A 20,182-nucleotide genomic window follows, 5' to 3' on the forward strand; every position below is an offset into this window, starting at 1 on the left:
AAGCTGGCCCTCTAAGGCTGGCCCTTTAAGCTGGCCCTTTAAGGCTGGCCCTTTAAGCTGGCCCTCTAAGGCTGGCCCTTTAAGCTGGCCCTTTAAGATTGGCCCTTTAAGCTGGCCCTTTAAGGCTGGCCCTTTAAGCTGGCCCCTTAAGGCTGGCCCTCTAAGGCTGGCCCTTTAAGCTGGCCCTTTAAGGCTGGCCCTTTAAGGTGGCCCTCTAAGGCTGGCCCTCTAAGGCTGGCCCTTTAAGCTGGCCCCTTAAGGCTGGCCCTCTAAGGCTGGCCCTTTAAGCTGGCCCTTTAAGGCTGGCCCTTTAAGCTGGCCCTTTAAGGCTGGCCCTTTAAGGCCGGCCCTTTAAGCTGGCCCTTTAAGGCTGGCCGTTTAAGCTGGCCCTTTAAGGCTGGCCCTTTAAGACTGGCTCTTTAAGGCTGGCCCTTTAAGGCTGGCCCTTTAAGCTGGCCCCTTAAGGCTGGCCCTTTAAGCTGGCCCTCTAAGGCTGGCCCTTTAAGCTGGCCCTCTAAGGCTGGCCCCTTAAGGCTGGCCCTTTAAGCTCACCCCCTAAGGCTTGCCCTTTAAGCTGGCCCTCTAAGGCTGGCCCTTTAAGCTGGCCCTTTAAGGCTGGCCCTTTAAGCTGACCCTGTAAAGCTGGCCCTCTAAGGCTGGCCCTTTAAGACTGGCCCTTTAAGGCTGGCCCTTTAAGGCTGGCCCTTTAAGCTGGCCCCTTAAGGCTGGCCCTTTAAGCTCGCCCCCTAAGGCTGGCCTTTTAAGCTGGCCCTCTAAGGCTGGCCCTTTAAGCTGGCCTTTTAAGGCTGGCCCTTTAAGCTGACCCTGTAAAGCTGGCCCTCTAAGGCTGGCCCTTTAAGACTGGCCCTTTAAGGCTGGCCCTTTAAGGCTGGCCCTTTAAGCTGGCCCCTTAAGGCTGGCCCTTTAAGCTGGCCCTGTAAAGCTGGCCCTCTAAGGCTGGCCCTTTAAGCTGGCCCTTTAAGGCTGGCCCTTTAAGCTGGCCCTCTAAGGCTGGCCCTTTAAGGCTGGCCCTTTAAGGCTGGCCCTTTAAGCTGGCCCCTTAAGGCTGGCCCTTTAAGCTGGCCCTCTAAGGCTGGCCCTTTAAGCTGGCCCTTTAAGGCTGGCCCTTTAAGCTGGCCCTCTAAGGCTGGCCCTTTAAGACTGGCCCTTTAAGACTGGCCCTTTAAGGCTGGCTTTTTAAGGCTGGCCCTTTAAGCTGGCCCCTTAAGGCTTGCCCTTTAAGCTGGCCCTCTAAGGCTGGCCCTTTAAGCTGGCCATCTAAGGCTGGCCCTTTAAGGCTGGCCCTTTAAGCTGGCCCCTTAAGGCTCGCCCTCTAAGGCTGGCCCTTTAAGCTGGCCCTTTAAGGCTGGCCCTTTAAGCTGGCCCTCTAAGGCTGGCCCTCTAAGGCTGGCCCTTTAAGCTGGCCCCTTAAGGCTGGCCCTCTAAGGCTGGCCCTTTAAGCTGGCCCTTTAAGGCTGGCCCTTTAAGCTGGCCCTTTAAGGCTGGCCCTTTAAGGCCGGCCCTTTAAGCTGGCCCTTTAAGGCTGGCCCTTTAAGCTGGCCCTTTAAGGCTGGCCCTCTAAGGCTGGCCCTTTAAGACTGGCCCTTTAAGGCTGGCCCTTTAAGCTGGCCCCTTAAGGCTGGCCCTTTAAGCTGGCCCTCTAAGGCTGGCCCTTTAAGCTGGCCCTTTAAGGCTGGCCCTTTAAGCTGACCCTGTAAAGCTGGCCCTCTAAGGCTGGCCCTTTAAGACTGGCCCTTTAAGGCTGGCCCTTTAAGGCTGGCCCTGTAAAGCTGGCCCTCTAAGGCTGGCCCTTTAAGCTGGCCCTTTAAGGCTGGCCCTTTAAGCTGGCCCTCTAAGGCTGGCCCTTTAAGGCTTGCCCTTTAAGGCTGGCCCTTTAAGCTGGCCCCTTAAGGCTGGCCCTTTAAGCTGGCCCTCTAAGGCTGGCCCTTTAAGCTGGCCCTTTAAGGCTGGCCCTTTAAGCTGGCCCTTTAAAGCTGGCCCTCTAAGGCTGGCCCTTTAAGACTGGCCCTTTAAGGCTGGCCCTTTAAGCTGGCCCCTTAAGGCTTGCCCTTTAAGCTGGCCCTCTAAGGCTGGCCCTTTAAGCTGGCCATCTAAGGCTGGCCCTTTAAGGCTGGCCCTTTAAGCTGGCCCCTTAAGGCTGGCCCTCTAAGGCTGGCCCTTTAAGCTGGCCCTTTAAGGCTGGCCCTTTAAGCTGGCCCTCTAAGGCTGGCCCTCTAAGGCTGGCCCTTTAAGCTGGCCCCTTAAGGCTGGCCCTCTAAGGCTAGCCCTTTAAGCTGGCCCTTTAAGGCTGGCCCTTTAAGCTGGCCCTTTAAGACTGGCCCTTTAAGGCCGGCCCTTTAAGCTGGCCCTTTAAGGCTGGCCCTTTAAGCTGGCCCTTTAAGGCTGGCCCTCTAAGGCTGGCCCTTTAAGACTGGCCCTTTAAGGCTGGCCCTTTAAGGCTGGCCCCTTAAGCTGGCCCCTTAAGGCTGGCCCTTTAAGCTGGCCCTCTAAGGCTGGCCCCTTAAGGCTGGCCCTTTAAGCTCGCCCCCTAAGGCTGGCCCTTTAAGCTGGCCCTCTAAGGCTGGCCCTTTAAGCTGGCCCTTTAAGGCTGGCCCTTTAAGCTGACCCTGTAAAGCTGGCCCTCTAAGGCTGGCCCTTTAAGACTGGCCCTTTAAGGCTGGCCCTTTAAGGCTGGCCCTTTAAGCTGGCCCCTTAAGGCTGGCCCTTTAAGCTGGCCCTGTAAAGCTGGCCCTCTAAGGCTGGCCCTTTAAGCTGGCCCTTTAAGGCTGGCCCTTTAAGCTGGCCCTCTAAGGCTGGCCCTTTAAAGCTTGCCCTTTAAGGCTGGCCCTTTAAGCTGGCCCCTTAAGGCTGGCCCTTTAAGATGGCCCTCTAAGGCTGGCCCTTTAAGGCTGGCCCTCTAAGGCTGGCCCTTTAAGGCTTGCCCTTTAAGGCTGGCCCTTTAAGCTGGCCCCTTAAGGCTGGCCCTTTAAGCTGGCCCTCTAAGGCTGGCCCTTTAAGGCTGGCCCTTTAAGGCTGGCCCTTTAAGCTGGCCCCTTAAGGCTGGCCATCTAAGGCTGGCCCTTTAAGCTGGCCCTTTAAGGCTGGCCCTTTAGGCTGGCCCTTTAAGGCTGGCCCTTTAAGCTGGCCCTTTAAGGCTTGCCCTCTAAGGCTGGCCCTTTAAGACTGGCCCTTTAAGGCTGGCCTTTTAAGACTGGCCCCTTAAGGCTGGCCCTTTAAGGCTGGCCCTTTAAGCTGGCCCCTTAAGGCTGGCCCTTTAAGCAGGCCCTCTAAGGCTGGCCCTTTAAGCTGGCCCTCTAAGGCTGGCCCTTTAAGGCTTGCCCTTTAAGGCTGGCCCTTTAAGCTGGCCCCTTAAGGCTGGCCCTTTAAGCTGGCCCTCTAAGGCTGGCCCTTTAAGCTGGCCCTTTAAGGCTGGCCCTTTAAGGTGGCCCCTTAAGGCTGGCCCTTTAAGCTGGCCCTCTAAGGCTGGCCCTTTAAGCTGGCCCTCTAAGGCTGGCACTCTAAGGCTGGCCCTTTAAGGCTTGCCCTTTAAGGCTGGCCCTTTAAGGCTTGCCCTTTAAGGCTGGCCCTTTAAGCTGGCCCCTTAAAGCTGGCCCTTTAAGCTGGCCCTCTAAGGCTGGCCCTTTAAGCTGGCCCTTTAAGGCTGGCCCTTTAAGCTGGCCCTGTAAAGCTGGCCCTCTAAGGCTGGCCCTTTAAGCTGGCCCTTTAAGGCTGGCCCTTTAAGCTGGCCCTCTAAGGCTGACCCTTTAAGCTGGCCCTTTAAGGCTGGCCCTTTAAGCTGGCCCTTTAAGGCTGGCCCTTTAAGGCCGGCCCTTTAAGCTGGCCCTTTAAGGCTGGCCCTTTAAGGCTGGCCCTTTAAGCTGGCCCCTTAAGGCTGGCCCTTTAAGCAGGCCCTCTAAGGCTGGCCCTTTAAGCTGGCCCTCTAAGGCTGGCCCTTTAAGGCTTGCCCTCTAAGGCTGGCCCTTTAAGCTGGCCCCTTAAGGCTGGCCCTTTAAGCTGGCCCTCTAAGGCTGGCCCTTTAAGCTGGCCCTTTAAGGCTGGCCCTTTAAGCTGGCCCTTTAAAGCTGGCCCTCTAAGGCTGGCCCTTTAAGACTGGCCCTTTAAGGCTGGCCCTTTAAGCTGGCCCCTTAAGGCTTACCCTTTAAGCTGGCCCTCTAAGGCTGGCCCTTTAAGGCTGGCCCTTTAAGGCTGGCCCTTTAAGCTGGCCCCTTAAGGCTGGCCCTCTAAGGCTGGCCCTTTAAGCTGGCCCTTTAAGGCTGGCCCTTTAAGGCCGGCCCTTTAAGCTGGCCCTTTAAGGCTGGCCCTTTAAGCTGGCCCTTTAAGGCTGGCCCTTTAAGACTGGGCCTTTAAGACTGGCTCTTTAAGGCTGGCCCTTTAAGGCTGGCCCTTTAAGCTGGCCCCTTAAGGCTGGCCCTTTAAGCTGGCCCTCTAAGGCTGGCCCCTTAAGGCTGGCCCTTTAAGCTCGCCCCCTAAGGCTTGCCCTTTAAGCTGGCCCTCTAAGGCTGGCCCTTTAAGCTGGCCCTTTAAGGCTGGCCCTTTAAGCTGACCCTGTAAAGCTGGCCCTCTAAGGCTGGCCCTTTAAGACTGGCCCTTTAAGGCTGGCCCTTTAAGGCTGGCCCTTTAAGCTGGCCCCTTAAGGCTGGCCCTTTAAGCTCGCCCCCTAAGGCTGGCCTTTTAAGCTGGCCCTCTAAGGCTGGCCCTTTAAGCTGGCCCTTTAAGGCTGGCCCTTTAAGCTGACCCTGTAAAGCTGGACCTCTAAGGCTGGCCCTTTAAGACTGGCCCTTTAAGGCTGGCCCTTTAAGCTGGCCCCTTAAGGCTGGCCCTTTAAGCTGGCCCTGTAAAGCTGGCCCTCTAAGGCTGGCCCTTTAAGACTGGCCCTTTAAGGCTGGCCTTTTAAGGCTGGCCCTTTAAGCTGGCCCCTTAAGGCTTGCCCTTTAAGCTGGCCCTCTAAGGCTGGCCCTTTAAGCTGGCCATCTAAGGCTGGCCCTTTAAGGCTGGCCCTTTAAGCTGGCCCCTTAAGGCTGGCCCTCTAAGGCTGGCCCTTTAAGCTGGCCCTTTAAGGCTGGCCCTTTAAGCTGGCCCTCTAAGGCTGGCCCTCTAAGGCTGGCCCTTTAAGCTGGCCCCTTAAGGCTGGCCCTCTAAGGCTAGCCCTTTAAGCTGGCCCTTTAAGGCTGGCCCTTTAAGCTGGCCCTTTAAGGCTGGCCCTTTAAGGCCGGCCCTTTAAGCTGGCCCTTTAAGGCTGGCCCTTTAAGCTGGCCCTTTAAGGCTGGCCCTCTAAGGCTGGCCCTTTAAGACTGGCCCTTTAAGGCTGGCCCTTTAAGCTGGCCCCTTAAGGCTGGCCCTTTAAGCTGGCCCTCTAAGGCTGGCCCCTTAAGGCTGACCCTTTAAGCTCGCCCCCTAAGGCTGGCCCTTTAAGCTGGCCCTCTAAGGCTGGCCCTTTAAGCTGGCCCTTTAAGGCTGGCCCTTTAAGCTGACCCTGTAAAGCTGGCCCTCTAAGGCTGGCCCTTTAAGGCTGGCCCTTTAAGGCTGGCCCCTTAAGGCTGGCCCTTTAAGCTCGCCCCCTAAGGCTGGCCTTTTAAGCTGGCCCTCTAAGGCTGGCCCTTTAAGCTGGCCCTTTAAGGCTGGCCCTTTAAGCTGACCCTGTAAAGCTGGCCCTCTAAGGCTGGCCCTTTAAGACTGGCCCTTTAAGGCTGGCCCTTTAAGGCTGGCCCTTTAAGCTGGCCCCTTAAGGCTGGCCCTTTAAGCTGGCCCTGTAAAGCTGGCCCTCTAAGGCTGGCCCTTTAAGCTGGCCCTTTAAGGCTGGCCCTTTAAGCTGGCCCTCTAAGGCTGGCCCTTTAAGGCTTGCCCTTTAAGGCTGGCCCTTTAAGGCTGGCCCTTTAAGCTGGCCCCTTAAGGCTGGCCCTTTAAGCTGGCCCTCTAAGGCTGGCCCTTTAAGGCTGGCCCTTTAAGGCTGGCCCTTTAAGGCTTGCCCTCTAAGGCTGGCCCTTTAAGGCTGGCCCTTTAAGGCTGGCCCTTTAAGCTGGCCCCTTAAGGCTGGCCATCTAAGGCTGGCCCTTTAAGCTGGCCCTTTAAGGCTGGCCCTTTAGGCTGGCCCTTTAAGGCTGGCCCTTTAAGCTGGCCCTTTAAGGCTTGCCCTCTAAGGCTGGCCCTTTAAGACTGGCCCTTTAAGGCTGGCCCTTTAAGACTGGCCCTTTAAGCTGGCCCCTTAAGGCTGGCCCTTTAAGGCTGGCCCTTTAAGCTGGCCCCTTCAGGCTGGCCCTTTAAGCAGGCCCTCTAAGGCTGGCCCTTTAAGCTGGCCCTCTAAGGCTGGCCCTTTAAGGCTTGCCCTTTAAGGCTGGCCCTTTAAGCTGGCCCTCTAAGGCTGGCCCTTTAAGGCTTGCCCTTTAAGGCTGGCCCTTTAAGCTGGCCCCTTAAGGCTGGCCCTTTAAGCTGGCCCTCTAAGGCTGGCCCTTTAAGCTGGCCCTTTAAGGCTGGCCCTTTAAGCTGGCCCCTTAAGGCTGGCCCTTTAAGCTGGCCCTCTAAGGCTGGCCCTTTAAGCTGGCCCTCTAAGGCTGGCCCTCTAAGGCTGGCCCTTTAAGGCTGGCCCTTTAAGGCTTGCCCTTTAAGGCTGGCCCTTTAAGCTGGCCCCTTAAGGCTGGCCCTTTAAGCTGGCCCTCTATGGCTGGCCCTTTAAGCTGGCCCTTTAAGGCTGGCCCTTAAAGCTGGCCCTGTAAAGCTGGCCCTCTAAGGCTGGCCCTTTAAGCTGGCCCTTTAAGGCTGGCCCTTTAAGCTGGCCCTCTAAGGCTGGCCCTTTAAGGCTGGCCCTTTAAGCTGGCCCCATAAGGCTGGCCCTCTAAGGCTGGCCCTTTAAGCTGGCCCTTTAAGGCTGGCCCTTTAAGCTGGCCCTTTAAGGCTGGCCCTTTAAGGCCGGCCCTTTAAGGCTGGCCCTTTAAGGCTGGCCCTTTAAGCTGGCCCCTTAAGGCTGGCCCTTTAAGCAGGCCCTCTAAGGCTGGCCCTTTAAGCTGGCCCTCTAAGGCTGGCCCTTTAAGGCTTGCCCTCTAAGGCTGGCCCTTTAAGCTGGCCCCTTAAGGCTGGCCCTTTAAGCTGGCCCTCTAAGGCTGGCCCTTTAAGCTGGCCCTTTAAGGCTGGCCCTTTAAGCTGGCCCTTTAAAGCTGGCCCTCTAAGGCTGGCCCTTTAAGGCTGGCCCTTTAAGCTGGCCCCTTAAGGCTGGCCCTCTAAGGCTGGCCCTTTAAGCTGGCCCTTTAAGGCTGGCCCTTTAAGGTGGCCCTTTAAGGCTGGCCCTTTAAGGCTGGCCCTTTAAGCTGGCCCCTTAAGGCTGGCCCTTTAAGCTGGCCCTCTAAGGCTGGCCCTCTAAGGCTGGCCCTTTAAGCTGGCCCTTTAAGGCTGGCCCTTTAAGGTGACCCTGTAAAGCTGGCCCTCTAAGGCTGGCCCTTTAAGACTGGCCCTTTAAGGCTGGCCCTTTAAGGCTGGCCCTTTAAGCTGGCCCCTTAAGGCTGGCCCTTTAAGCTGGCCCTGTAAAGCTGGCCCTCTAAGGCTGGCCCTTTACGGCTGGCCCTTTACGGCTGGCCCTTTAAGCTGGCCCTCTAAGGCTGGCCCTTTAAGGCTTGCCCTTTAAGGCTGGCCCTTTAAGCTGGCCCCTTAAGGCTGGCCCTTTAAGCTGGCCCTCTAAGGCTGGCCCTTTAAGGCTGGCCCTCTAAGGCTGGCCCTTTAAGGGTTGCCCTTTAAGGCTGGCCCTTTAAGCTGGCCCCTTAAGGCTGGCCCTTTAAGCTGGCCCTCTAAGGCTGGCCCTTTAAGGCTGGCCCCTTAAGGCTGGCCCTTTAAGGCTTGCCCTCTAAGGCTGGCCCTTTAAGGCTGGCCATCTAAGGCTGGCCCTTTAAGCTGGCCCTTTAAGGCTGGCCCTTTAAGGCTGGCCCTTTAAGCTGGCCCTTTAAGGCTGGCCCTCTAAGGCTGGCCCTTTAAGACTGGCCCTTTAAGGCTGGCCCTTTAAGACTGGCCCTTTAAGCTGGCCCCTTAAGGCTGGCCCTTTAAGGCTGGCCCTTTAAGCTGGCCCCTTAAGGCTGGCCCTTTAAGCAGGCCCTCTAAGGCTGGCCCTTTAAGCTGGCCCTCTAAGGCTGGCCCTTTAAGGCTTGCCCTTTAAGGCTGGCCCTTTAAGCTGGCCCCTTAAGGCTGGCCCTTTAAGCTGGCCCTCTAAGGCTGGCCCTTTAAGCTGGCCCTTTAAGGCTGGCCCTTTAAGGCTGGCCCTTTAAGGCTGGCCCTTTAAGCTGGCCCCTTAAGGCTGGCCCTTTAAGCTGGCCCTCTAAGGCTGGCCCTTTAAGCTGGCCCTTTAAGGCTGGCCCTTTAAGGCTGGCCCTTTAAGGCTGGCCCTTTAAGCTGGCCCTCTAAGGCTGGCCCTCTAAGGCTGGCCCTCTAAGGCTGGCCCTTTAAGGCTTTCCCTTTAAGGCTGGCCCTTTAAGCTGGCCCTCTAAGGCTGGCCCTTTAAGCTGGCCCTTTAAGGTTGGCCCTTTAAGCTGGCCCTTTAAAGCTGGCCCTCTAAGGCTGGCCCTTTAAGACTGGACCTTTAAGGCTGGCCCTTTAAGGCTGGCCCTTTAAGCTGGCCCCTTAAGGCTTGCCCTTTAAGCTGGCCCTTTAAGGCTGGCCCTTTAAGGCTGGCCCTTTAAGCTGGCCCCTTAAGGCTGGCCCTTTAAGCTGGCCCTGTAAAGCTGGCCCTCTAAGGCTGGCCCTTTAAGCTGGCCCTTTAAGGCTGGCCCTTTAAGCTGGCACTCTAAGGCTGGCCCTTTAAGGCTTGCCCTTTAAGGCTGGCCCTTTAAGCTGGCCCCTTAAGGCTGGCCCTTTAAGCTGGCCCTCTAAGGCTGGCCCTTTAAGGCTGGCCCTCTAAGGCTGGCCCTTTAAGGCTTGCCCTTTAAGGCTGGCCCTTTAAGCTGGCCCCTTAAGGCTGGCCCTTTAAGCTGGCCCTCTAAGGCTTGCCCTTTAAGGCTGGCCCTTTAAGGCTGGCCCTTTAAGGCTTGCCCTCTAAGGCTGGCCCTTTAAGGCTGGCCCTTTAAGCTGGCCCCTTAAGGCTGGCCATCTAAGGCTGGCCCTTTAAGCTGGCCCTTTAAGGCTGGCCCTTTAAGGCTGGCCCTTTAAGCTGGCCCTGTAAAGCTGGCCCTTTAAGCTGGCCCTTTAAGGCTGGCCCTTTAAGCTGGCCCTCTAAGGCTGGCCCTTTAAGGCTGGCCCTTTAAGGCTGGCCCTTTAAGCTGGCCCCTTAAGGCTGGCCCTCTAAGGCTGGCCCTTTAAGCTGGCCCTTTAAGGCTGGCCCTTTAAGCTGGCCCTTTATGGCTGGCCCTTTAAGGCCGGCCCTTTAAGCTGGCCCTTTAAGGCTGGCCCTTTAAGCTGGCCCTTTAAGGCTGGCCCTTTAAGCTGGCCCTTTAAGGTTGGCCCTTTAAGGCTGGCCCTTTAAGCTGGCCCCTTAAGGCTGGCCCTTTAAGCAGGCCCTCTAAGGCTGGCCCTTTAAGCTGGCCCTCTAAGGCTGGCCCTTTAAGGCTTGCCCTTTAAGGCTGGCCCTTTAAGCTGGCCCCTTAAGGCTGGCCCTTTAAGCTGGCCCTCTAAGGCTGGCCCTTTTAGCTGGCCCTTTAAGGCTGGCCCTTTAAGCTGGCCCTTTAAAGCTGGCCCTCTAAGGCTGGCCCTTTAAGACTGGCCCTTTAAGGCTGGCCCTTTAAGGCTGGCCCTTTAAGCTGGCCCCTTAAGGCTTGCCCTTTAAGCTGGCCCTCTAAGGCTGGCCCTTTAAGCTGGCCATCCAAGGCTGGCCCTTTAAGGCTGGCCCTTTAAGGCTGGCCCTTTAAGCTGGCCCCTTAAGGCTGGCCCTCTAAGGCTGGCCCTTTAAGCTGGCCCTCTAAGGCTGGCCCTTTAAGGCTGGTCCTTTAAGCTGGCCCCTTAAGGCTGTTCCTCTAAGGCTGGCCCTTTAAGCTGGCCCTTTAAGGCTGGCCCTTTAAGCTGGCCCTTTAAGGCTGGCCCTTTAAGGCCGGCCCTTTAAGCTGGCCTTTTAAGGCTGGCCCTTTAAGCTGGCCCTTTAAGGCGTGCCCTCTAAGGCTGGCCCTTTAAGACTGGCCCTTTAAAGCTGGCCCTTTAAGGCTGGCCCTTTAAGCTGGCCCTTTAAGCTGGCCCTCTAAGGTTGGCCCTTTAAGGCTTGCCCTTTAAGCTGGCCCCTTAAGGCTGGCCCTTTAAGCTGGCCCTCTAAGGCTGGCCCTTTAAGCTGGCCCTCTAAGGCTGGCCCTTTAAGCTGGCCCTTTAAGGCTGGCCCTTTAAGCTGACCCTGTAAAGCTGGCCCTCTAAGGCTGGCCCTTTAAGACTGGCCCTTTAAGGCTGGCCCTTTAAGGCTGGCCCTTTAAGCTGGCCCCTTAAGGCTGGCCCTTTAAGCTGGCCCTGTAAAGCTGGCCCTCTAAGGCTGGCCCTTTAAGCTGGCCCTTTAAGGCTGACCCTTTAAGCTGGCCCTCTAAGGCTGGCCCTTTAAGGCTGGCCCTTTAAGCTGGCCCCTTAAGGCTGGCCCTCTAAGGCTGGCCCTTTAAGCTGGCCCTTTAAGGCTGGCCCTTTAAGCTGGCCCTTTAAGGCTGGCCCTTTAAGCTGGCCCCTTAAGGCTGGCCCTTTAAGCTGGCCCTTTAAGGCTGGCCCTTTAAGGCTGGCCCTTTAAGGCTGGCCCTTTAAGCTGGCCCTTTAAGGCTGGCCCTCTAAGGCTGGCCCTTTAAGGCTGGCCCTTTAAGGCTGGCCCTTTAAGCTGGCCCCATAAGCCTGGCCCTTTAAGCTGGCCCTCTAAGGCTGGCCCTTTAAGCTGGCCCTTTAAGGCTGGCCCTTTAAGCTGGCCCTTTAAGGCTGGCCCTTTAAGCTGACCCTGTAAAGCTGGCCCTCTAAGGCTGGCCCTTTAAGACTGGCCCTTTAAGGCTGGCCCTTTAAGCTGGCCCCTTAAGGCTGGCCCTTTAAGCTGGCCCTCTAAGGCTGGCCCTTTAAGCTGGCCATCTAAGGCTGGCCCTTTAAGGCTGGCCCTTTAAGGCTTGCCCTTTAAGGCTGGCCCTTTAAGCTGGCCCTTTAAGGCTGGCCCTCTAAGGCTGGCCTTTTAAGCTGGCCCTTTAAGCTGGCCCCTTAAGGCTGGCCCTTTAAGCTGGCCCTCTAAGGCTGGCCCTTTAAGCTGGCCATCTAAGGATGGCCCTTTAAGGCTGGCCCTTTAAGCTGGCCCTTTAAGGCTGGCCCTCTAAGGCTGGCCCTTTAAGCTGGCCCTTTAAGGCTGGCCCTTTAAGCTGGCCCTCTAAGGCTGGCCCTTTAAGGCTGGCCCTTTAAGGCTGGCCCTTTAAGCTGGCCCCTTAAGGCTGGCCCTTTAAGCTGGCCCTCTAAGGCTGGCCCTTTAAGCTGGCCCTCTAAGGCTGGCCCTGAAAGGCTGGCCCTTTAAGGCTTGCCCTTTAAGGCTGGCCCTTTAAGCTGGCCCCTTAAGGCTGGCCCTTTAAGCTGGCCCTCTAAGGCTGGCCCTTTAAGCTGGCCCTTTAAGGCTGGCCCTTGAAGCTGGCCCTCTAAGGCTGGCCCTTTAAGACTGGCCCTTTAAGGCTGGCCCTCTAAGGCTGGCCCTTTAAGCTGGCCCCTTAAGGCGTGCCCTTTAAGCTGGCCATCTAAGGCTGGCCCTTTAAGGCTGGCCCTTTAAGCTGGCCCTTTAAGCTGGCCCTTTAAGGCTGGCCCTTTAAGGCTGGCCCTTTAAGCTGGCCCTTTAAGGCTGGCCCTTTAAGCTGGCCCTTTAAGGCTGGCCCTCTAAGGCTGGCCCTTTAAGGCTGGCCCTTTAAGGCTGGCCCTTTAAGCTGGCCCCTTAAGGCTGGCCCTTTAAGCTGGCCCTCTAAGGCTGGCCCTTTAAGCTGGCCCTTTAAGGCTGGCCCTTTAAGCTGGCCCTTTAAGGCTGGCCCTTTAAGCTGACCCTGTAAAGCTGGCCCTCTAAGGCTGGCCCTTTAAGACTGGCCCTTTAAGGCTGGCCCTTTAAGCTGGCCCCTTAAGGCTGGCCCTTTAAGCTGGCCCTCTAAGGCTGGCCCTTTAAGCTGGCCATCTAAGGCTGGCCCTTTAAGGCTGGCCCTTTAAGGCTTGCCCTTTAAGGCTTGCCCTTTAAGCTGGCCCTTTCAGGCTGGCCCTTTAAGCTGGCCCTTTAAGGCTGGCCCTCTAAGGCTGGCCTTTTAAGCTGGCCCTTTAAGCTGGCCATCTAAGGCTGGCCCTTTAAGCTGGCCCTTTAAGCCTGGCCCTTTAAGATGGCCCTTTAAGGCTGGCCCTTTAAGGCTGGCCCTTTAAGCTGGCCCTTTAAGGCTGGCCCTCTAAGGCTGGCCCTTTAAGCTGGCCCTTTAAGGCTGGCCCTTTAAGCTGGCCCTTTAAGGCTCGCCCTTTAAGGCTCGCCCTTTAAGGCCGGCCCTTTAAGCTGGCCCTTTAAGGCTGGCCCTTTAAGCTGGCCCTTTAAGGCTGGCCCTCTAAGGCTGGCCCTTTAAGACTGGCCCTTTAAAGCTGGCCCCTTAAGGCTGGCCCTTTAAGCTGGCCCCTTAAGGCTGGCCCTCTAAGGCTGGCCCTTTAAGCTGGCCCTTTAAGGCTGGCCCTTTAAGCTGGCCCTCTAAGGCTGGCCCTTTAAGGCTGGCCCTTTAAGGCTGGCCCTTTAAGCTGGCCCCTTAAGGCTGGCCCTCTAAGGCTGGCTCTTTAAGCTGGCCCTTTAAGGCTGGCCCTTTAAGCTGGCCCTTTAAGGCTGGCCCTTCAAGGCCGGCCCTTTAAGCTGGCCCTCTAAGGCTGGCCCTTTAAGGCTGGCCCTTTAAGCTGGCCCTGTAAAGCTGGCCCTCTAAGGCTGGCCCTTTAAGACTGGCCCTTTAAGGCTGGCCCTTTAAGCTGGCCCCTTAAGGCTGGCCCTTTAAGCTGGCCCTCTAAGGCTGGCCCTTTAAGGCTGGCCCTTTAAGGCTGGCCCTTTAAGCTGGCCCTTTAAGGCTGGCCCTCTAAGGCTGGCCCTTTAAGCTGGCCCTTTAAGGCTGGCCCTTTAAGCTGGCCCTCTAAGGCTGGCCCTTTAAGGCTGGCCCTTTAAGCTGGCCCCTTAAGGCTGGCCCTCTAAGGCTGGCCCTTTAAGCTGGCCCTTTAAGGCTGGCCCTTTAAGGCTGGCCATTCAAGCTGGCTATTTAAGGCTGGCCCTTTAAGGCTGGCCCTTTAAGCTGGCCCTTTAAGGATGGCCCTTTAAGCTGGCCCTTTAAGGCTGGCCCTTTAAGGCTGGCCCTTTAAGCTGGCCCCTTAAGGCTGGCCCTTTAAGCTCGCCCTCTAAGGCTGGCCCTTTAAGCTGGCCCTCTAAGGCTGGCCCTGAAAGGCTGGCCCTTTAAGGCTTGCCCTTTAAGGCTGGCCCTTTAGGCTGGCCCTTTAAGCTGGCCCCTTAAGGCTGGCCCTCTAAGGCTGGCCCTTTAAGCTGGCCCTTTAAGGCTGGCCCTTTAAGCTGGCCCTTTAAGGCTGGCCCTTTAAGGCCGGCCCGTTAAGCTGGCCCTTTAAGGCTGGCCCTTTAAGCTGGCCCTTTAAGGCTGGCCCTCTAAGGCTGGCCCTTTAAGACTGGCCCTTTAAAGCTGGCCCCTTAAGGCTGGCCCTTTAAGCTGGCCCTCTAAGGCTGGCCCTTTAAGGCTGGCCCTTTAAGCTGGCCCTTTAAGGCTGGCCCTTTAAGCTGGCCCTTTAAAGCTGGCCCTCTAAGGCTGGCCCTTTAAGACTGGCCCTTTAAGGTTGGCCCTTTAAGGCTGGCCCTTTAAGCTGGCCCCTTAAGGCTGGCCCTTTAAGCTGGCCCTCTAAGGCTGGCCCTTTAAGCTGGCCCTTTAAGGCCGGCCCTTTAAGCTGGCCCTTTAAGGCTGGCCCTTTAAGCTGGCCCTTTAAGGCTGGCCCTTTAAGCTGGCCCTTTAAGGTTGGCCCTTTAAGGTTGGCCCTTTAAGGCTGGCCCTTTAAGCTGGCCCCTTAAGGCTGGCCCTTTAAGCAGGCCCTCTAAGGCTGGCCCTTTAAGCTGGCCCTCTAAGGCTGGCCCTTTAAGGCTTGCCCTTTAAGGCTGGCCCTTTAAGCTGGCCCCTTAAGGCTGGCCCTTTAAGCTGGCCCTCTAAGGCTGGCCCTTTTAGCTGGCCCTTTAAGGCTGGCCCTTTAAGCTGGCCCTTTAAAGCTGGCCCTCTAAGGCTAGCCCTTTAAGACTGGCCCTTTAAGGCTGGCCCTTTAAGGCTGGCCCTTTAAGCTGGCCCCTTAAGGCTTGCCCTTTAAGCTGGCCCTCTAAGGCTGGCCCTTTAAGCTGGCCATCCAAGGCTGGCCCTTTAAGGCTGGCCCTTTAAGGCTGGCCCTTTAAGCTGGCCCCTTAAGGCTGGCCCTCTAAGGCTGGCCCTTTAAGCTGGCCCTCTAAGGCTGGCCCTTTAAGGCTGGTCCTTTAAGCTGGCCCCTTAAGGCTGTTCCTCTAAGGCTGGCCCTTTAAGCTGGCCCTTTAAGGCTGGCCCTTTAAGCTGGCCCTTTAAGGCTGGCCCTTTAAGGCCGGCCCTTTAAGCTGGCCTTTTAAGGCTGGCCCTTTAAGCTGGCCCTTTAAGGCTGGCCCTTTAAGGCTGGCCCTTTAAGGCTGGCCCTTTAAGCTGGCCCCTTAAGGCTGGCCCTTTAAGCAGGCCCTCTAAGGCTGGCCCTTTAAGCTGGCCCTCTAAGGCTGGCCCTTTAAGGCTTGCCCTTTAAGGCTGGCCCTTTAAGCTGGCCCCTTAAGGCTGGCCCTTTAAGCTGGCCCTCTAAGGCTGGCCCTTTAAGCTGGCCCTTTAAGGCTGGCCCTTTAAGGCTGGCCCTTTAAGGCTGGCCCTTTAAGCTGGCCCCTTAAGGCTGGCCCTTTAAGCTGGCCCTCTAAGGCTGGCCCTTTAAGCTGGCCCTTTAAGGCTGGCCCTTTAAGGCTGGCCCTTTAAGGCTGGCCCTTTAAGCTGGCCCTCTAAGGCTGGCCCTCTAAGGCTGGCCCTCTAAGGCTGGCCCTTTAAGGCTTTCCCTTTAAGGCTGGCCCTTTAAGCTGGCCCTCTAAGGCTGGCCCTTTAAGCTGGCCCTTTAAGGTTGGCCCTTTAAGCTGGCCCTTTAAAGCTGGCCCTCTAAGGCTGGCCCTTTAAGACTGGACCTTTAAGGCTGGCCCTTTAAGGCTGGCCCTTTAAGCTGGCCCCTTAAGGCTTGCCCTTTAAGCTGGCCCTTTAAGGCTGGCCCTTTAAGGCTGGCCCTTTAAGCTGGCCCCTTAAGGCTGGCCCTTTAAGCTGGCCCTGTAAAGCTGGCCCTCTAAGGCTGGCCCTTTAAGCTGGCCCTTTAAGGCTGGCCCTTTAAGCTGGCACTCTAAGGCTGGCCCTTTAAGGCTTGCCCTTTAAGGCTGGCCCTTTAAGCTGGCCCCTTAAGGCTGGCCCTTTAAGCTGGCCCTCTAAGGCTGGCCCTTTAAGGCTGGCCCTCTAAGGCTGGCCCTTTAAGGCTTGCCCTTTAAGGCTGGCCCTTTAAGCTGGCCCCTTAAGGCTGGCCCTTTAAGCTGGCCCTCTAAGGCTTGCCCTTTAAGGCTGGCCCTTTAAGGCTGGCCCTTTAAGGCTTGCCCTCTAAGGCTGGCCCTTTAAGGCTGGCCCTTTAAGCTGGCCCCTTAAGGCTGGCCATCTAAGGCTGGCCCTTTAAGCTGGCCCTTTAAATCTGGCCCTTTAAGGCTGGCCCTTTAAGGCTGGCCCTTTAAGCTGGCCCCTTAAGGCTGGCCCTCTAAGGCTGGCCCTTTAAGCTGGCCCTTTAAGGCTGGCCCTTTAAGCTGGCCCTTTATGGCTGGCCCTTTAAGCTGGCCCCTTAAGGCTGGCCCTTTAAGCAGGCCCTCTAAGGCTGGCCCTTTAAGCTGGCCCTCTAAGGCTGGCCCTTTAAGGCTTGCCCTTTAAGGCTGGCCCTTTAAGCTGGCCCCTTAAGGCTGGCCCTTTAAGCTGGCCCTCTAAGGCTGGCCCTTTTAGCTGGCCCTTTAAGGCTGGCCCTTTAAGCTGGCCCTTTAAAGCTGGCCCTCTAAGGCTGGCCCTTTAAGACTGGCCCTTTAAGGCTGGCCCTTTAAGGCTGGCCCTTTAAGCTGGCCCCTTAAGGCTTGCCCTTTAAGCTGGCCCTCTAAGGCTGGCCCTTTAAGCTGGCCATCCAAGGCTGGCCCTTTAAGGCTGGCCCTTTAAGGCTGGCCCTTTAAGCTGGCCCCTTAAGGCTGGCCCTCTAAGGCTGGCCCTTTAAGCTGGCCCTTTAAGGCTGGCCCTTTAAGGCTGGTCCTTTAAGCTGGCCCCTTAAGGCTGTTCCTCTAAGGCTGGCCCTTTAAGCTGGCCCTTTAAGGCTGGCCCTTTAAGCTGGCCCTTTAAGGCTGGCCCTTTAAGGCCGGCCCTTTAAGCTGGCCTTTTAAGGCTGGCCCTTTAAGCTGGCCCTTTAAGGCTGGCCCTCTAAGGCTGGCCCTTTAAGACTGGCCCTTTAAAGCTGGCCCTTTAAGGCTGGCCCTTTAAGCTGGCCCTTTAAGCTGGCCCTCTAAGGTTGGCCCTTTAAGGCTGGCCCTTTAAGGCTTGCCCTTTAAGCTGGCCCCTTAAGGCTGGCCCTTTAAGCTGGCCCTCTAAGGCTGGCCCTTTAAGCTGGCCCTCTAAGGCTGGCCCTTTAAGACTGGCCCTTTAAAGCTGGCCCTTTAAGGCTGGCCCTTTAAGCTGGCCCTTTAAGCAGGCCCTCTAAGGCTGGCCCTTTAAGCTGGCCCTCTAAGGCTGGCCCTTTAAGGCTTGCCCTTTAAGGCTGGCCCTTTAAGCTGGCCCCTTAAGGCTGGCCCTTTAAGCTGTCCCTCTAAGGCTGGCCCTTTAAGCTGGCCCTTTAAGGCTGGCCCTTTAAGGCTGGCCCTTTAAGGCTGGCCCTTTATGCTGGCCCCTTAAGGCTGGCCCTTTAAGCTGGCCCTCTAAGGCTGGCCCTTTAAGCTGGCCCTTTAAGGCTGGCCCTTTAAGGCTGGCCCTTTAAGGCTGGCCCTTTAAGTTGGCCCTCTAAGGCTGGCCCTCTAAGGCTGGCCCTCTAAGGCTGGCCCTTTAAGGCTTTCCCTTTAAGGCTGGCCCTTTAAGCTGGCCCTCTAAGGCTGGCCCTTTAAGCTGGCCCTTTAAGGCTGGCCCTTTAAGCTGGCCCTTTAAAGCTGGCCCTCTAAGGCTGGCCCTTTAAGACTGGACCTTTAAGGCTGGCCCTTTAAGGCTGGCCCTTTAAGCTGGCCCCTTAAGGCTTGCCCTTTAAGCTGGCCCTTTAAGGCTGGTACTTTAAGGCTGGCCCTTTAAGCTGGCCCCTTAAGGCTGGCCCTTTAAGCTGGCCCTGTAAAGCTGGCCCTCTAAGGCTGGCCCTTTAAGCTGGCCCTTTAAGGCTGGCCCTTTAAGCTGGCACTCTAAGGCTGGCCCTTTAAGGCTTGCCCTTTAAGGCTGGCCCTTTAAGCTGGCCCCTTAAGGCTGGCCCTTTAAGCTGGCCCTCTAAGGCTGGCCCTTTAAGGCTGGCCCTCTAAGGCTGGCCCTTTAAGGCTTGCCCTTTAAGGCTGGCCCTTTAAGCTGGCCCCTTAAGGCTGGCCCTTTAAGCTGGCCCTCTAAGGCTTGCCCTTTAAGGCTGGCCCTTTAAGGCTGGCCCTTTAAGGCTTGCCCTCTAAGGCTGGCCCTTTAAGGCTGGCCCTTTAAGCTGGCCCCTTAAGGCTGGCCATCTAAGGCTGGCCCTTTAAGCTGGCCCTTTAAGGCTGGCCCTTTAAGGCTGGCCCTTTAAGCTGGCCCTGTAAAGCTGGCCCTTTAAGCTGGCCCTTTAAGGCTGGCCCTTTAAGCTGGCCCTCTAAGGCTGGCCCTTTAAGCTGGCCCTTTAAGGCTGGCCCTTTAAGCTGACCCTGTAAAGCTGGCCCTCTAAGGCTGGCCCTTTAAGACTGGCCCTTTAAGGCTGGCCCTTTAAGGCTGGCCCTTTAAGCTGGCCCCTTAAGGCTGGCCCTTTAAGCTGGCCCTGTAAAGCTGGCCCTCTAAGGCTGGCCCTTTAAGCTGGCCCTTTAAGGCTGACCCTTTAAGCTGGCCCTCTAAGGCTGGCCCTTTAAGGCTGGCCCTTTAAGCTGGCCCCTTAAGGCTGGCCCTCTAAGGCTGGCCCTTTAAGCTGGCCCTTTAAGGCTGGCCCTTTAAGCTGGCCCTTTAAGGCTGGCCCTTTAAGCTGGCCCCTTAAGGCTGGCCCTTTAAGCTGGCCCTTTAAGGCTGGCCCTTTAAGGCTGGCCCTTTAAGGCTGGCCCTTTAAGCTGGCCCTTTAAGGCTGGCCCTCTAAGGCTGGCCCTTTAAGGCTGGCCCTTTAAGGCTGGCCCTTTAAGCTGGCCCCATAAGGCTGGCCCTTTAAGCTGGCCCTCTAAGGCTGGCCCTTTAAGCTGGCCCTTTAAGGCTGGCCCTTTAAGCTGGCCCTTTAAGGCTGGCCCTTTAAGCTGACCCTGTAAAGCTGGCCCTCTAAGGCTGGCCCTTTAAGACTGGCCCTTTAAGGCTGGCCCTTTAAGCTGGCCCCTTAAGGCTGGCCCTTTAAGCTGGCCCTCTAAGGCTGGCCCTTTAAGCTGGCCATCTAAGGCTGGCCCTTTAAGGCTGGCCCTTTAAGGCTTGCCCTTTAAGGCTGGCCCTTTAAGCTGGCCCTTTAAGGCTGGCCCTTTAAGCTGGCCCTCTAAGGCTGGCCCTTTAAGGCTGGCCCTTTAAGGCTGGCCCTTTAAGCTGGCCCCTTAAGGCTGGCCCTTTAAGCTGGCCCTCTAAGGCTGGCCCTTTAAGCTGGCCCTCTAAGGCTGGCCCTGAAAGGCTGGCCCTTTAAGGCTTGCCCTTTAAGGCTGGCCCTTTAAGCTGGCCCCTTAAGGCTGGCCCTTTAAGCTGGCCCTCTAAGGCTGGCCCTTTAAGCTGGCCCTTTAAGGCTGGCCCTTTAAGCTGGCCCTCTAAGGCTGGCCCTTTAAGACTGGCCCTTTAAGGCTGGCCCTCTAAGGCTGGCCCTTTAAGCTGGCCCCTTAAGGCGTGCCCTTTAAGCTGGCCATCTAAGGCTGGCCCTTTAAGGCTGGCCCTTTAAGCTGGCCCTTTAAGCTGGCCCTTTAAGGCTGGCCCTTTAAGGCTGGCCCTTTAAGCTGGCCCTTTAAGGCTGGCCCTTTAAGCTGGCCCTTTAAGGCTGGCCCTCTAAGGCTGGCCCTTTAAGGCTGGCCCTTTAAGGCTGGCCCTTTAAGCTGGCCCCTTAAGGCTGGCCCTTTAAGCTGGCCCTCTAAGGCTGGCCCTTTAAGCTGGCCCTTTAAGGCTGGCCCTTTAAGCTGGCCCTTTAAGGCTGGCCCTTTAAGCTGACCCTGTAAAGCTGGCCCTCTAAGGCTGGCCCTTTAAGACTGGCCCTTTAAGGCTGGCCCTTTAAGCTGGCCCCTTAAGGCTGGCCCTTTAAGCTGGCCCTCTAAGGCTGGCCCTTTAAGCTGGCCATCTAAGGCTGGCCCTTTAAGGCTGGCCCTTTAAGGCTTGCCCTTTAAGGCTTGCCCTTTAAGCTGGCCCTTTCAGGCTGGCCCTTTAAGCTGGCCCTTTAAGGCTGGCCCTCTAAGGCTGGCCTTTTAAGCTGGCCCTTTAAGCTGGCCATCTAAGGCTGGCCCTTTAAGCTGGCCCTTTAAGCCTGGCCCTTTAAGATGGCCCTTTAAGGCTGGCCCTTTAAGGCTGGCCCTTTAAGCTGGCCCTTTAAGGCTGGCCCTCTAAGGCTGGCCCTTTAAGCTGGCCCTTTAAGGCTGGCCCTTTAAGCTGGCCCTTTAAGGCTCGCCCTTTAAGGCTCGCCCTTTAAGGCCGGCCCTTTAAGCTGGCCCTTTAAGGCTGGCCCTTTAAGCTGGCCCTTTAAGGCTGGCCCTCTAAGGCTGGCCCTTTAAGACTGGCCCTTTAAAGCTGGCCCCTTAAGGCTGGCCCTTTAAGCTGGCCCCTTAAGGCTGGCCCTCTAAGGCTGGCCCTTTAAGCTGGCCCTTTAAGGCTGGCCCTTTAAGCTGGCCCTCTAAGGCTGGCCCTTTAAGGCTGGCCCCTTAAGGCTGGCCCTCTAAGGCTGGCTCTTTAAGCTGGCCCTTTAAGGCTGGCCCTTTAAGCTGGCCCTTTAAGGCTGGCCCTTCAAGGCCGGCCCTTTAAGCTGGCCCTCTAAGGCTGGCCCTTTAATGCTGGCCCTTCAAGGCTTGCCCTTTAAGGCTGGCCCTTTAAGCTGGCCCCTT

Source organism: Doryrhamphus excisus, linkage group LG18 (assembly GCF_037039965.1).
Source record: "Doryrhamphus excisus strain RoL-2023G ecotype Guam linkage group LG18, RoL_Dexc_Guam_v1.1, whole genome shotgun sequence".
Classification (NCBI taxonomy): domain Eukaryota; kingdom Metazoa; phylum Chordata; class Actinopteri; order Syngnathiformes; family Syngnathidae; genus Doryrhamphus; species Doryrhamphus excisus.